We start from the raw sequence: 14300 nt of genomic DNA, 5'->3' as shown, positions 1-14300 counted from the left end.
TAAGCTTTGCTGATGATTGGAGAGCTAGTTTTAACAGACAGGAACAAATTACATGGCCACAGATGCAATAGCACATCTGATGTGTTGAGAAAAGGAACAGGTGGGATGAAGGTCCCAAGGCTCCGACCAAGACTGCAGCAAATAAACAACAGTAGATAGTGTGACATGTGTAAAGGGTGTGAGGCAGTACAGTTTGACATCTTTGCCATAAGGGCTAGCTGGGCCAACTGACAGCTCGTATCTTCCCCCCGCCCCCAGCTGCAGTTGCCATATTGTACAAATTTTTTCCTTAAAATTCTGCTGAGTATTCAGTTTGCAAACGCAGCAATTTAAGATCTAAGCAAGAGATACATTTTTAGTGCATGATGCAAATGTAGACACACATTCCGCTATTGTTACAGGATTAATATTCCACTCACCACATGGAAACTTTACCCATTATTATCTAGACCTTCATTAGATATATGGAAATACATGTTCCAATATAGTCAATTCCAAGAGCTTCGTGTATGTGTCAACGTGTAAAGTGTGCATTTGCCTACTGTTTCTTAGGCCATAATTTTCTCCAGGAGGGAAAAAAAGGTTAAACCACACTTCTTAATTAGTAGCCTAAAGTGTTCTTATGGTCATGGTCACACTAAAACGATCAGAAACCAAGTTATCCCTGCAGTGTGATTTAAAAAAAACAACAATATAATTATGATTGTCTTTTGGTAGCAAGGTAGGTAATTATACTCTGTGTTTGTGCCACTTGTAATTCTACACAATTTGTTCCAAATCTGTTATTTGACAAGTGTAGGAAAGGGAAACTAGAGGTGGATATTTAAGGGAGTGTCTTGGGAACTGTCAAAAGGTAAATAAATGTGCTGAATCCCTCTCCCATACGGCTGAACCAAACTTCAGAAACTGGGCTGCGTTAAACTTGGGATTCTTGCCAAGCAATAAGCCGCCCTTAGTACCATGAAGAGCCAACTTGCTTAGAAGAAAACAATGTTAAAACGGAACCCAAGGAAACACTCTCAGTACATGCAGAAAGTGTATTTATAGTTAACTTTTTCTAGGAGGGTACAGATTCATTATTTAATATATTATTGTTTGATGCAAGGGAGAATAAGTATTTTAGGAACTTTACTCTCCTAACATGGATTTTCTTTAAAGGATTCCAAACATTTTAAAAAAAAGAAAAATTAAAGTTCATGAATCTCAAGAGTTTAAATTACATTATAATGTTAGACATGACATAAAACGTTGAGAGTTCCTTTAAAAAATAAAAGCTTTTGAAAGAGAAGATAACTGGTGTCATGTTACTAGAAAGAATTCTGCAGCTAGCACATTTTTAAGTTAAGTTCCATTGGAATGGAAAAGTAGTGCACATATTATACTGATAGATTAAAAATTACCATGTATTACTTTGTTTATAACATTTCTCTTTACATTCACCAAGAGAAAGAGAACTTGTAGCACTTTTGATATGTACTTTATGACTAACCTGGGAGGTTAGTTCAAGATCCTTTAATCCCAGCATATGTCTTTCTTAAGGAGCTGCAGACCAAAGCATTGAAAATGCCAGCTGCAAAAGGGGTTTGAATAAATCTGTTACCAGTCCAAGTGCAGTGATGCAAATTCAATTTCTTACTGGGCAGAGACAAATATTCAATAAGGGCAAAATACAACCAGGCTGCACTATGCCGCAGTCCCTGATTGCACAACAAGTAGCTACCCAAAGTGCCCAGGCCACAGAGCCTACAGAAGTCTTCATGAGAATCATATGCTCTTGCCATAAGGAAGAGGATGGTAAAAATCTTGAAACAGCATAAGCTCTAGTCCTCCCCTCCTCACCGTCTCCCTGTCCCCAGAGGCCCCTGCAGAACTGAGCAACCATTCCCTATTGTGCATTTTTATTGTTGGGGGAGCCCCCATAAATGCAAAAGGCAAAGATAGGTTTTGTGCTAAAAAAAACAACAACAAATATTAGAATACCAGCCCTTCCCCTTGTCCTTTGTAATATAATTGTTTGTACACATTGTGTAAGTGAGTTGAAAATGTATTGATTTTTAGGCACACAAATGGTCCAGATTGGGCACTGCCCCTTCTGACTGTAATTTCTTCCCATTAGGTTTTGGCCTACATGACCTAGTGTGATGGTCATTGTAAGACTTAAGAAAACAAGTAATTTTGGTAGTAAAACTCCATGACCTCGTAAGACTGCTATGCACATACTTTACACATGAAGTGAGAAATAATTTTCTATGCCCCGTGTACATCTTATTTGATGTATGAACTGGTTTTAAAGCCACCAGCATTCCAGTGCAGCATTCTCCCATGTTACTTAGAGTGGTCGATGAGGGATAAGACACTTAAGAATACCAATAAGACTCCTTGCTGAGAAATGACAATCCATAGTTTTCTGCATACTTGTTCGTGATCTGCTAACAGTGACTGGAAACATCAGCACCAAGAAAGTGGATCACAATGATAGGATGAGTTACGGTATTTTGAGTCTCCAGCTTGATTACTCAATACAGTTTCAAAATAATCACTCTTCAGTGTCAGGCAATGACTCTTAAATCCTGTAAGCAGAAATAAACAATGCAAATGAACAAAGACCTAGCACTATCCAGTTGAAAAACTCTTTATCCTCCAAACAAAAGTTGGGGTTTTGGTTGTCAAAACAAAAAAAAAGTTTTAATTTTTGATGAAAACCTGAAAATTTTCATCAAACAATGGAACAATTTTCATGAGAAAGTTTCCATGTGATTAAAAAGCTGTTTTTCATTAAAAAACATTATGATGAAATATTTTCAACAAGTTCTACTAACCATATCTGAATTCATATTTCTCTCATATGGGGAAAATTTACACTTTTCTGTCAACCTGAAAATCCAACAATGGAGAAAGTGATAAATATCGTCTAGTTCTAGTTCATCAGCATATAAAATATAATAAAACAAGGGAGAGAGGGGACTTGTATCAACTGCTCAATGTTTTTGTAAAGTAAAGAAGGCTAAAATGACCTGCAATCCCCTCAGGCTAGGAAACTTTTTATTCCTAGAAATATTAAAGTGCTATTTAGGTGAACTCTTTTCTCTGTACTGGGTTTTCCAATTTCCTACCGTAATGGACATGCTGTCAAGATAATGGATTTTTCTAATAGTTCCTCTGTGAATTACTGATACCATCTTGGTTTAATTAAACAGAGGGTTTTGATAAATCAATTTACTTTACAATATTAATTCTGTTGGGTTCTTTTGCATATAGTTCCTGTGTAACTAGATTGATCAGTCTTATTTTTGTTTCAGGTCAGTTTCTAGCCAGTCTCACTTTCCAGTAACTGTGTGTTAGACGGTGTTGTTATTTTGGGCTTTCCAGCACTGAGGAGAAGTGTTTATAGTAGAGGAACACAACCAACTTGAAAATCACATTTGTCTGGAAGTTTTGTACCTACTAGAGTTACAAGCAGGGCTTAAGATTACTAAATTGAGCCTTTAGGCTCAAGGAGCTGTGACATGCCAGGAGGAGCACTGAAGGGAAGTAAGTTATTGCAGCGCTGAAGGGCTTGAAGCTTACTTACTTACCACTTTGCACCCAACAGCACTTTGTGCCAATATCACAGTTCCCTCTGTATATCCAGTTAGCTACACTGTTTTTCCCTTGCTGGAAATACCCTTTTATCAAGGTTGCAGTTGTGCCTATTGGGCATATCCTGTGTTATGAGGAGTGCATGGCTACACTGCCCTGTAGATACTCTCCATGACAGACACAGAATACATAGCAGGGGATCCAGGCTTGAAGAAGCAAAGCTCACACTGCCACTTCCCTCTAGTTCACTATTCCTCCCCACTACACAGCCAGCTGACTCTAATGGCCAGCATGATAGTGAGGTAGAACCATGACGGTACCTTCTTCTCAGCCTTTCCCTTTCTTGGATCATGAACCACCACCAGTGGAGTAAGGAGAGGCAGGGTGTCTACTCCCTGGATCACAGGGGCTGGGGCTGCAACTGGGCTGGACACTAGGGGCACACATGGGAAGGCCCCTTGTAACCTACTTCTTCCCAGCTCCCATGTAAGAACCTGATAGAACGTGACCTCAAGAGAGCTGCAGATTAAAACCATCAGGAAATACTATTTAAAGGGGAGTGTTATCAGAAACTGGAATGTTTTGAAATGAGTCAGTTCTAAAAAACATCCCATCAAGTTTGAAGGTAAAATGTTTTCATGTTAATGTAATAATGATCATAGTGAAACACCTCTAGATCATACAACACTGCATGCTGTTTAGGGCAGAGATCATGCTTATCTGTGGTTCTTAACAAACCAGGGCTGCCCAGAGGGGGGGGGGGCAGTGGGTCGATTTGCCCCAGGCCCCGGCTCCACAGGGGCCCCCAAAAGAAAGGCTGAGGATCCCGCCCTGGCCCCGGCCCTGGACCAACCCCACCTCTGCCCCTCTCCCAGAGCCTCAGCGCATCCAGGAACATCCCTGAACAGTGCTGCATCATGGCTCCGGCGGGGCCTGAGCTCCTCCCGCTTAAAGCTGTGTGGTAAGGGGGTGGGGCTGCAAACTTCAGGCTGAGCGGAGGAAGCTGAGCTCAGCCTGGAGCTCGCAGCCCCACCCCCTTACCACACAGCTCTGAGCGGGGAGGAGCTCAGGCCCTGCCGAAGCCACGCTGCATCGCTATTCAAGGACGCTCCTGGATGCAATGCACTGAGGCCTCAGGGGAGGGGAGAGCTGGCGGTAAGAGGCCAGGGGGATTGGATAAGGGGCAGGGAGTCCTGGGGACAGTCAGGGGACAGGGAGGGGACAGAGGTTGGGGGGGAGGTCAGGGGACAGGGAACGGGGGGGTTGAAGCATAGGCTTTCCAGGGTCTGTCAGGACTCAGTAGGTGGAGTAGGTGTCGGGGCATTCATGGGACAGGGAGCAGGGGTGGGGTCCTGGGGTGGTGGTGGGGTCTCTGGGAGATGGTGAGGGGGCAAGAAGCAGGATGGATCGGGGATTCTGAGGGAGGCGGGAAATCGGGGGGCAGGAAGTGGGTGGAGGTTGGATAGGGCACAGGGCCAGGTTGTTTGGGAGGCACAGCCTTCCCTACCCTAAAGCTCATTCAGCAATTTGAGGCTTGCAGAAGAGCCAAGCTGTTAGCTTTTCCATTAGGACTACCATCCCTTTCACTTCTCAAATGCCAAATTATAGTCTATATTTAATTTCAGTGCCATAGGGAGATTCATGTCAGGGAGGGTAGCTTCATTTAAAATTAGCCACAGGGGAGGGATCACATGAGCAATATCCTACACCACCTACCTCCTTCCTAACCCTACCAAGGAAGACCCCCATCCCCTGCATTTCCTGAGGCTTCAGAGGGGTTAATTCAGTGGTTCTCAAACTTTTGTCCTGGTGACCTCTTTCACATAGCAAACCTCTGAGTGCGACCCCCCCCCCTTATAAATTGAAAACACTTTTTAATTTATTTAATACTATTATAAATGCTGGAGGCAAAGCGGGGTTTGAGGTGGAGGCTGACAGTTCGCGACCCCCAGTAATATCCTCATGATGCCCTGAGGGATCCCGACCCCCAGTTTGAGAACCCCTGTGTTAATTTAATTTTAGCATCCTGTCTCCATTCACATGCATGTGCTATTTTGAGCATTTCAGTTTCCACAACATAGGCTCATCCCAGATTCTGGAACAAGCTCAGATGCTCAGTTTGTGGAGTATGTACATAAGCTATACAAAAGACAAACCCACAGTAACTGTCTCCAGTTTGTGAGGGACCCCATGGACCCAGTCTCTAGGAAACAGATAAATGCATGGAGGTTAAGTCCATTAATGGCTATTAGCCATAATGGGTAAGGAATGGTGTCCCTAGCCTCTGTTTGTCAGAGGGTGGAGATGGATGGCAGGAAAGAGATCACTTGATCATTTCCTGGTAGGTTCACTCCCTCTGGGGCACTTGGCATTGGCCATTGTTGGTAGACAGGATACTGGGAGGGATGGACCTTTGGTTTGACCCAGAATGGCTGTTTTTATGTTCTAACCTAAATGAACCCAAAGTTGTGGAGACAGATATGAGTCAAGGAAGCCAGCAGAGTATCAGAAACCTGGAAAAATCTCTGACTGGATGGGCTGAGGTGTTTGGTCACAAGCTGAGATGGTTCAAAAGTTTTGGATTTTTTTTAAGCAGAATTTTTTTATTGTTTCTTTAAACAACCAAACACAGCAAGCAGCAAATATTTTGCCGCACACGTCTGAAACTCCAAACCATATTCAGGTTTTGGCAGACTAATTTCAGCTTTTCAATTAAAAAAACCACAACAAATTTTGAAGGAAAGCCGACATTGTCCGTGCTTTGTAAAAACCTCTAGTTTTCGATCCAAAAAAAATTTTCAGGGAAAATATTTGTCCAACCCTTTTAATAAGCTTTAGTGCCTTTTAGCACTAGCTGATGCTGAGAACCAGTGATACCTTGTAAAGAAGTTTTCTCAAAATTGGGTTTGTGCCAAGATGCAGAACGTTTATTTTTCCCAGAGATACCTGTCATGGGGGGAGCAAGTGGGGCAATTTGCCCTGGGCCCCACAGGAGCCCCCACGAGAATATAGTATTGCAATTTTTTTTATGGAAACCCCCCCCGAAATTGCTTTGCCCCAGGCCCTCTGAATCCTCTGGGTGGCTCTGGAACAAACAATATAGTATTAGTAATAATGATTAAAACATACATATTTTAAATATATATGTGTGTATATAATATCTATTTACAAAAGGTATATTTTGGTCTTAAATTTTAGTTTTTGGCAGTGATCCTTTAAAACAACCTCTTAAAGCAAAAATAGATTTTCTGGAGTCACATTTAATCCCATTGAAGTCAGTGCAGTTACACCAGGGATGCATGTAGCCTGATATTGTTTACAAATATGTGCAAGAGATTTGGGGCAAAATTTGGCTCTTAAATCAATGGAAGAGATATGTGCATATTGGAGAAATGTGGAATTTGAGTTTCAAATACTGGTTTAAGGCAAAATTAAGAGTCAGGTTGGAAAATGCTGAATGATGCCATTAAATGCAGTAGCTTTAATACTGCCCTAAAATAACTTACCCTTTTAGATAAAAGGTTCGGGTTTAGAACTCTATCTCTCTTATGCAAGTTGACTGTTAAAGATCAAAGCTGAAACATATAAAACAGTTAATTGCAATCTGCTATTTTATGCCAAAACAAACAGTAATTATAGATTTCAGACAGATACCAACATACAATAAGCCTGCTGTAGTTTTGAACATGGGTACACAAATAGCCAGATGTCCAAGTCCCACAAAAGGGACACATAACATTAACGGTTTTACGCTCTAACACAGAAAGCCACAATACAGTATTTTCATTTCCTAGTTCTAGCAGCCACCCATTTTAAAATTGGGGTTCCCATATGGCCCACATTTCAGGGTAAGCCTCTTGCACATGTAGTTTCAGAACTGCGTATATTTTAGTTAAGGGGCTTCACACACACACATATCCCTTCCTATGAAAGAATGACAAATTCATGTTTATCTTGATAATTCCTCCCCTCCCCCAAAGAATATACTCTAAATACTCTCTACAGATTTCATCCCCTTCTCAACACACACATATGAATCTCCCATTAGTGTCAATGCAAGTTATGTCTGCCTATCACAGGGAGAATAGACCCCTAAATAATTCACTACTACATAAATTAGCTTCCCTTGATGAATAGCTGCTATCAACATTTGTGGAAAGGTCAGTTTCGAAACATTTTCAGAGACTAATCAACAAGTTCAATTCTTAAGATTGCCCTTGCAAGACTTCCCTTGTTTAAACCTGCCAGAAAACATGTGGGCAGCTCTGATTCAACCGGCTTTTCTATTGTAGCATTTTAAAAATTATTGATACTAACTGGGAAATATTACCAAAAAATGGCAATCAATGGGGCTACATTTTGGCTTGATTTTACTTCATTAATTATTGAACTCAAATAGGGCTGGATTGCTCAGGGGACTGTTAATGGGCTGCAGAGCCTTTCACCTCTAGGTCACCAGTTTAAAGCCACCCCTGCTCCAAAGTGAATGAGAGTCATTACTATCTATCTGAAGACTGTTCAATGGCCCCTGTGAAATAAGTCAGAGGTCTTTGTTTCTTTCCTAATGCTTAAGGCCCTGATTCAATAAAACCCTTAAGCATGTGCTTAATAATAAGCAGATGATGAAGTCCTTTTGAATTTAATGGGACTTAAGCCTCTGCTTACAGTTAACCATGTACTTAAGTGCTTTGGTGAACAGGGATGGACTTAAACACATCTTAAGAGCTTTGCTGAATCAGGCCTAAATGTCTATATCACACACTCAAGAAACAAAAAAGTCCAACCCTTGCTGACTCTCAGTAGGGATGCTAAAAACTGAATGGGCATAGATACTGAACTGCTTTCTCAGTCATAGAATAATTCCCTTTAGATATAGCAGGACAGGCTGGGAGAAATGTGCACTTCTGATACCATGTCATATTTGTTCTGTGTATGTAATTAAATAACTTTTCACTGGCCTAGTCTGTCACCCTGATATCTTTCATGAACACTAAATGCACTTGAAAAAGTGAACACAAATATATCATTTTGTACACTCTTAACTGAGCTTATAGGTGTTTCACCCTTCAGGTATTCATGCAGTCCAAAAAATTGGCAACATTATAAAAAACAACAGTATCATCCACTATTTAAATATATAGTGACGTTCATTTGGTACAAAGTAAAGCTTTTGAAACTGAAAAGCTGTTTTGCAGTTTGTAACATATGCACCATCTATATTTAAAACCATTTGGAATGGCAAATGTAAGTCTTTAAAGTCAGCAACTGGAGCAGTTGTCTGACCTGCTAGAGCAAATAACTTCTAAAATTACCAGTGGATCAGATTTTGTTTTGCTTCTTTTAAATTGAAGTGTATTATGGGACTTCTCCATGGTACACTGATCATTGTTTTGCACAATCAAGGTTAACTGCTGTGAAATGTAAGCTCTTGTTTCAAACCATTGCAGGCTGAGACAGCCACCATTTTAACACCACATCTGTGATTCTTGCAAAATAAGTTGAACTTTACTCGATTTCTCTCTCTCTCCCTCCCCACCCCAAAGGTCTGTCTGGGTGATGGCTAGCAGTACAACATAGATATGGTCTCCTCATTCTGGAGTGACTGAGGACTACAGGACAGATTCTGATCTCAGTTCCACAGTGCATCCCTTAAAGTCAATAGGGTGATTCTGGATTTATATCATGTAAGTGAGATCAAAATCTAGCCCAGTATTGGTTAATTTTTCTGGTGCTTTTTCACTTGAATAACGAAGAGTTAGAAGGTCTTCAAACCAGTGCATAATGGAATGATCCACACCCAGTTTCCTGAGACTTACACAGTGTTTCAAATGTTTAATCTCAGGAGATTTCTATCCCACAGAATTTTGGATAAGTTTCCAATAAACATTCTTAGATAAAATGAATGAAACCATTGAACTCTTAGATTTGTCCATTACTACTGGAAGATAAACCTCAAAACAGTTAGTGTAATTATTTGGCCCAATTAATACTTTTTCAGCCAGCAGGAATGATCAGAGAATGCTCATCGGATGATGAATCTGTCAAAAAGAAGACTGTCATATCGTGTGGATATTCCCTCCACATTCTAGATCAAGATTTTAGAATAACCAGAGAAAATATCTTGTCTGAATACTTTTAAATATTTCTACTTCAAGCTCCCATCGCTATTAGCCCCAGAAGCCACAGGGAATTGCCAGTATCACCTAAGGTCTAAGGATTAAAAATAAAAACTTGGAGCTGCCTTTAAACTGACCATCCCTCTTCTCCATACACATGGGAAAGTTGTGTCTAACATAGCAACACTACTGACAAAATCAATACCAGAAGTTACTTTGTTCCAATCCTCTAATGTACTCCAGACACTTGCTGTACCACAACCAAAAGGGGACATTCTCAGCACTAGAGAGCTTTATATTCATTCACATCATTTCGAACACACTGAATGAGAAAAGAAAAAATGGCAATAGATTTTTGATAAAGGAAACACCTGTTTTTCCTGTAACACCATGCTACTTAAATGAGGTTAATGAGATGACAGCGCGATTGGGGACAGAAGTTTAAATTCAGAGTAGCAATTGGAGTCAGACTGACAACAAGTAGGGAAAACAGAAGTTTGGTTCAATCGAATTTTGAATCCTTCTTAGGTGTAAGAACTTGATGGGAGAATGTCACCCTCCAAACTCATAAATGAGGCATTGTGTATTACAGTTTCCTACTAGGTTTTTTAGTGTCTTATGTTATTAAGTGATATATTGGACTCACATACATTGTTACTGTTTGTATTACACTGGTGCCCAGAGGCCTCAGATGAGAATGAGGACTCACTGGATAAGACATAGATATAGTACATACATATAGTAAAAAAGATAGTCCCTGTCCCAAAGCCTAAATAGATCAGACTGGTAAAGTACAAGACACAGAGACTTGTCCAAGATCACACAATAGGTCAGTGGTAAGGAATAGATCTAGTTTTCTTGACTTCCAGGCCAGTGCCCTAACCACTAAACCAGGCTGCCTCTTTAATAGTAATATATTAATTTCCCTTATGCTACATACTGATTCTAGTCCAAAATCAAAGTTGTTAGGCTTGATGTGGAGGGCTCCCTGGGAGGCTTAGGAACAGAAGAATCCTTTTAGTTTGTGGAGTGGCAACAAGGATGGTTTTCAACTGCTACTGCAGCCCTGAAGCTGCAGCAGTCTATGCCCCTATGGTGATTACAAGGGTGCAATGGTCAGTGGATCCATGTAGCATGGATCAACTGCTTTGGGAGCTGCAGGAGGTGCCATGGAACTGAGCTTTGTGGTTTCCATGGGCTGAGGAGACACCCTGAGGTCCCCAAATCCTGAAGAACAAAATACAGATTCCATTTCATTCAGGTCCTCTGCAGCTCAGAAGAAAGTGAGAAAGACTCGAGAATGACAAATAGGTCTTATGTTGTAAGCAGCTTTACTTTTCACAGGGAATATTTTTGCATGACATTAGTTGGAAACAAACCAATTCTAACTGCTTCTCTTGGAAGGTCAAGTTCAGTAAATGCAAAACTTCAAGGAACACCTGTCAACGCTCCCATCTCAGACCTTTCTCTTCGTTTCCTCCTCCCAAAAAGTCTAGAGACCCCACATTCTTACCTAAGATGTTTTGAGTAGGGTTTCTTGGACCTGATTGGAGAGTGACTTCTCTAGTGAGAAAGTTCTGTGGGGACTTAAGGAAGGGCAGCTGGAATAGAGAAACTCTTGTTGATGGAGTAAAACCAGTGCCCATGAAAGTAGAATCATTAAAAATCATTTTTGTCAGGTATGAAGGCACTTAATAAAAAGAGTCTGCCTATTAGAGTTTTCTTTTCTATTTGAACCATAAAATTCTTTAACCAACAATATTTTGTAAACCAACACTTTTAACTTTTAGCTGACAGCTAGCACCGAGAGTGCTATTTCTCACTTTCATCTGGGACTGGCAGCTTTTCCAAGTCCATTTTCATGTAAACAGAGGTCAGATCTGCAAACAGGTATGGGGAACATTTTTTGTTAAAATCTTGCCTTATTTTTGCCAGGTGGCTGTCCATTTCCAAGGAAATAGAAACTGGAGATGGAAATGGCCACAGGAACTGAGAATCACAAAGTTGTCTTATTTCCACAGAGCCAGAGCCAAATTCTACTCTTATTTACGTCAGTACAAAACCAGAGTACAGTAAGTCCACTGAAATCAATCAATGTAAAGGCAGCACAAGAGCAACATCAGCCTCCATTCTCCATTATTTCTGAAATATTTCCAGAAAAACTATCATTGGTTAACCATTTCAAAGAAATCAGGGCCCTTTTCTTTCAGCCATTACTTTTTGTGTTCAGATGTCTCTGCTGTCCTGGTTCTGGGGTTGGAAACAAGATCAAAAATTGGTAGTGATAGAAATTTTGAGAGAAAGGCAAGATTTCCAAACCAACTATGAAGACTTGCTAGGGACTTAAACGAAGCCCACTGAAGTCAATTGAAAAAATTGGGTTTGGGTCAAACTCTTAATTCACACATATTCTGTTTGGATATAGTTCAAATGAGCCTCCATACTTTTTCAGCCAAACAGATTAAATTATTAGAAAAATGTGCCACACTGTATCTGTATGAATCTTGTGAAGGGTATTGTTTTACTATCCATCCATCCATTCTATGGTTTTCTATAGCACCCTAAGAGCAAGAGAGTGCATTGTAAAATAGAACCCTGATTGATTTATTCATACATTGATTTATAGTGGCACTTATAAAAGTCTGACCTTTCTCTCATTTAACTCAACAACAAAGCTTCCATTGTTTTATATGGTGCAGGATCAGGCTCTTACAGAATTGCTAAAAGAAGTGACTTCAGTGAAGGTAGTAGGGTTATGCCAGTGTAAAGCCAACATGAGAGGCCTGATTCTGATTTCACACATATGGAAGTCCACTGATTACAGGGGAATTACTTCTGGTTTACACCAGTGTAAGTGAGAGTAGGATCAGGCCTTAGATCTGTTTTATTTTGTTGATTGTTGTTTCTTTGCAAACAGAAAAAAGCGGCATGGAACAAAGAAGTTAGCATAGCAACGAGATAAGACACTATGAAGCCATTCATAGATTACTTGAATAGCTGTACTTTAATAGCAAAGTTGAACGGAACAATGACTGCTAAACTGTAGCACAATATTGATTGCTAATTTGTTTACTGTTTTGGCTGAAATGCCTTCCAGCATTCTAAGTCAATTTTTAATCTGTATAAACAGTCAAGGAATGCTCTATTACAAAAACATGTAATTACAGGGGATTATATTACACCTCCAGCATTTTGGCAAAAGCACTCAATGGCAAAAGATAAAAAGGTAGCACCAAAGTCTTTTTTGATTTTGTACTAACAACAAACTTGCTAGTTATCACTACAATGCATTCATTGTTCAATGTCTTGGCTCCTGCCTTCAGATTCAGAGCTATTGGCTCTAAAATAAACACACACAAAATTAACTTCCTTACATTTTCCTTTGCTCATATCAGTTCTGAGATAGACATTCTAGTAAAAATAATAGGAATTCTGAAAAGTTACAACTGTAGCAAAAGTAAATTCCAACAGAGCTAACATAGTGATACTGTAAGTAACACTACCAGCGGCACTACTGTTTAAAATAAAAAATATATTACTGCATATACAGGGACTTTCTGCTTTTGCCAAGAATTAAGTGGCTGTTTTGTGCATTATCTGTGGGTTAAACTACAGCACTTTGAAATACTGACCACACTTTTAACTGCCGTAGTTCTTTTAGCCAAAGCTAGATTTAAATTAAAAGAGCCTGCCCATAAGCATTCATCATTTCTTCCGAAGGGAGACAGCTTTCTCAAGAATACGTCAAATCATGAGGCTGTAGTCACAGAGATACAGACAGACAGGAAAATACACATGATTTAATTTCATTGTACTTGTTCATTGGAATTTACTCACTTGGGACAGATTGGCTCAAATGTTCTTTACTTTTAGGCCCATATCCTGCAGTCTTTGCACATGCAAACTTCCAAGGAGGTCAATGGACATTTTGCCCACTGAAGGCTTGAAAGATCAGGCCCCAAGCACTTCCAAGTTTTACCCAGCTCTGCAGCTGGGTTGACAAAGTCATAAGGTCTCAAGAGATTTGCTTAAGATGCCAGTGGCAAACGCTTAATAAGAGAAACTGCCTGGGACACTTGTGAGGATCTGGTTTGGATTCTGTTCCCACTCACACTAGTGTCACTCAGGAGTTATACTGTTGAAGTCAATTGAGTTACAATGATTTAAAACTGATGTGAGAGGAGAATCATGACTTCTGTGTTTGAAGTTGCCTGGAGGAGACTTTAGCTTACCCGTGAGGATGGAACACTCTGCAGAAATCCTTTTTTAAGGTACACACTTCCATTCAGCCCTTCTCAGCAAGTAGGGTGACCAGATAGCAAGTGTGAAAAATCAGGGCAGGGAGGGTGATGGTAATAGTTGCATATATAAGACAAAGTCCCTAATATTGTGTCTGGTCACCCTATTTGCAAGGCAGGTGGCCACAATGTGGGGCCTTTGGGGAGCAAGGTATCAAAAAAGAAGGGGAAAGCCCTCTTTTGAAGGATAATGAAAAAGGAACTTTCTTCCCCTTTTGTCCTCTCTCTCAAAGCAATATCTTTGTTTTAACATTTTAACACTGTAATTCAAGCTAAAGTCTCCCTAGATTCACAGTGAACCAGAGAG

This window comes from Chelonoidis abingdonii, chromosome 3 (assembly GCF_003597395.2).
Source record: "Chelonoidis abingdonii isolate Lonesome George chromosome 3, CheloAbing_2.0, whole genome shotgun sequence".
NCBI classification, from domain to species: Eukaryota; Metazoa; Chordata; order Testudines; family Testudinidae; genus Chelonoidis; species Chelonoidis abingdonii.
Note: the sequence above shows the minus strand (reverse complement) of the source record.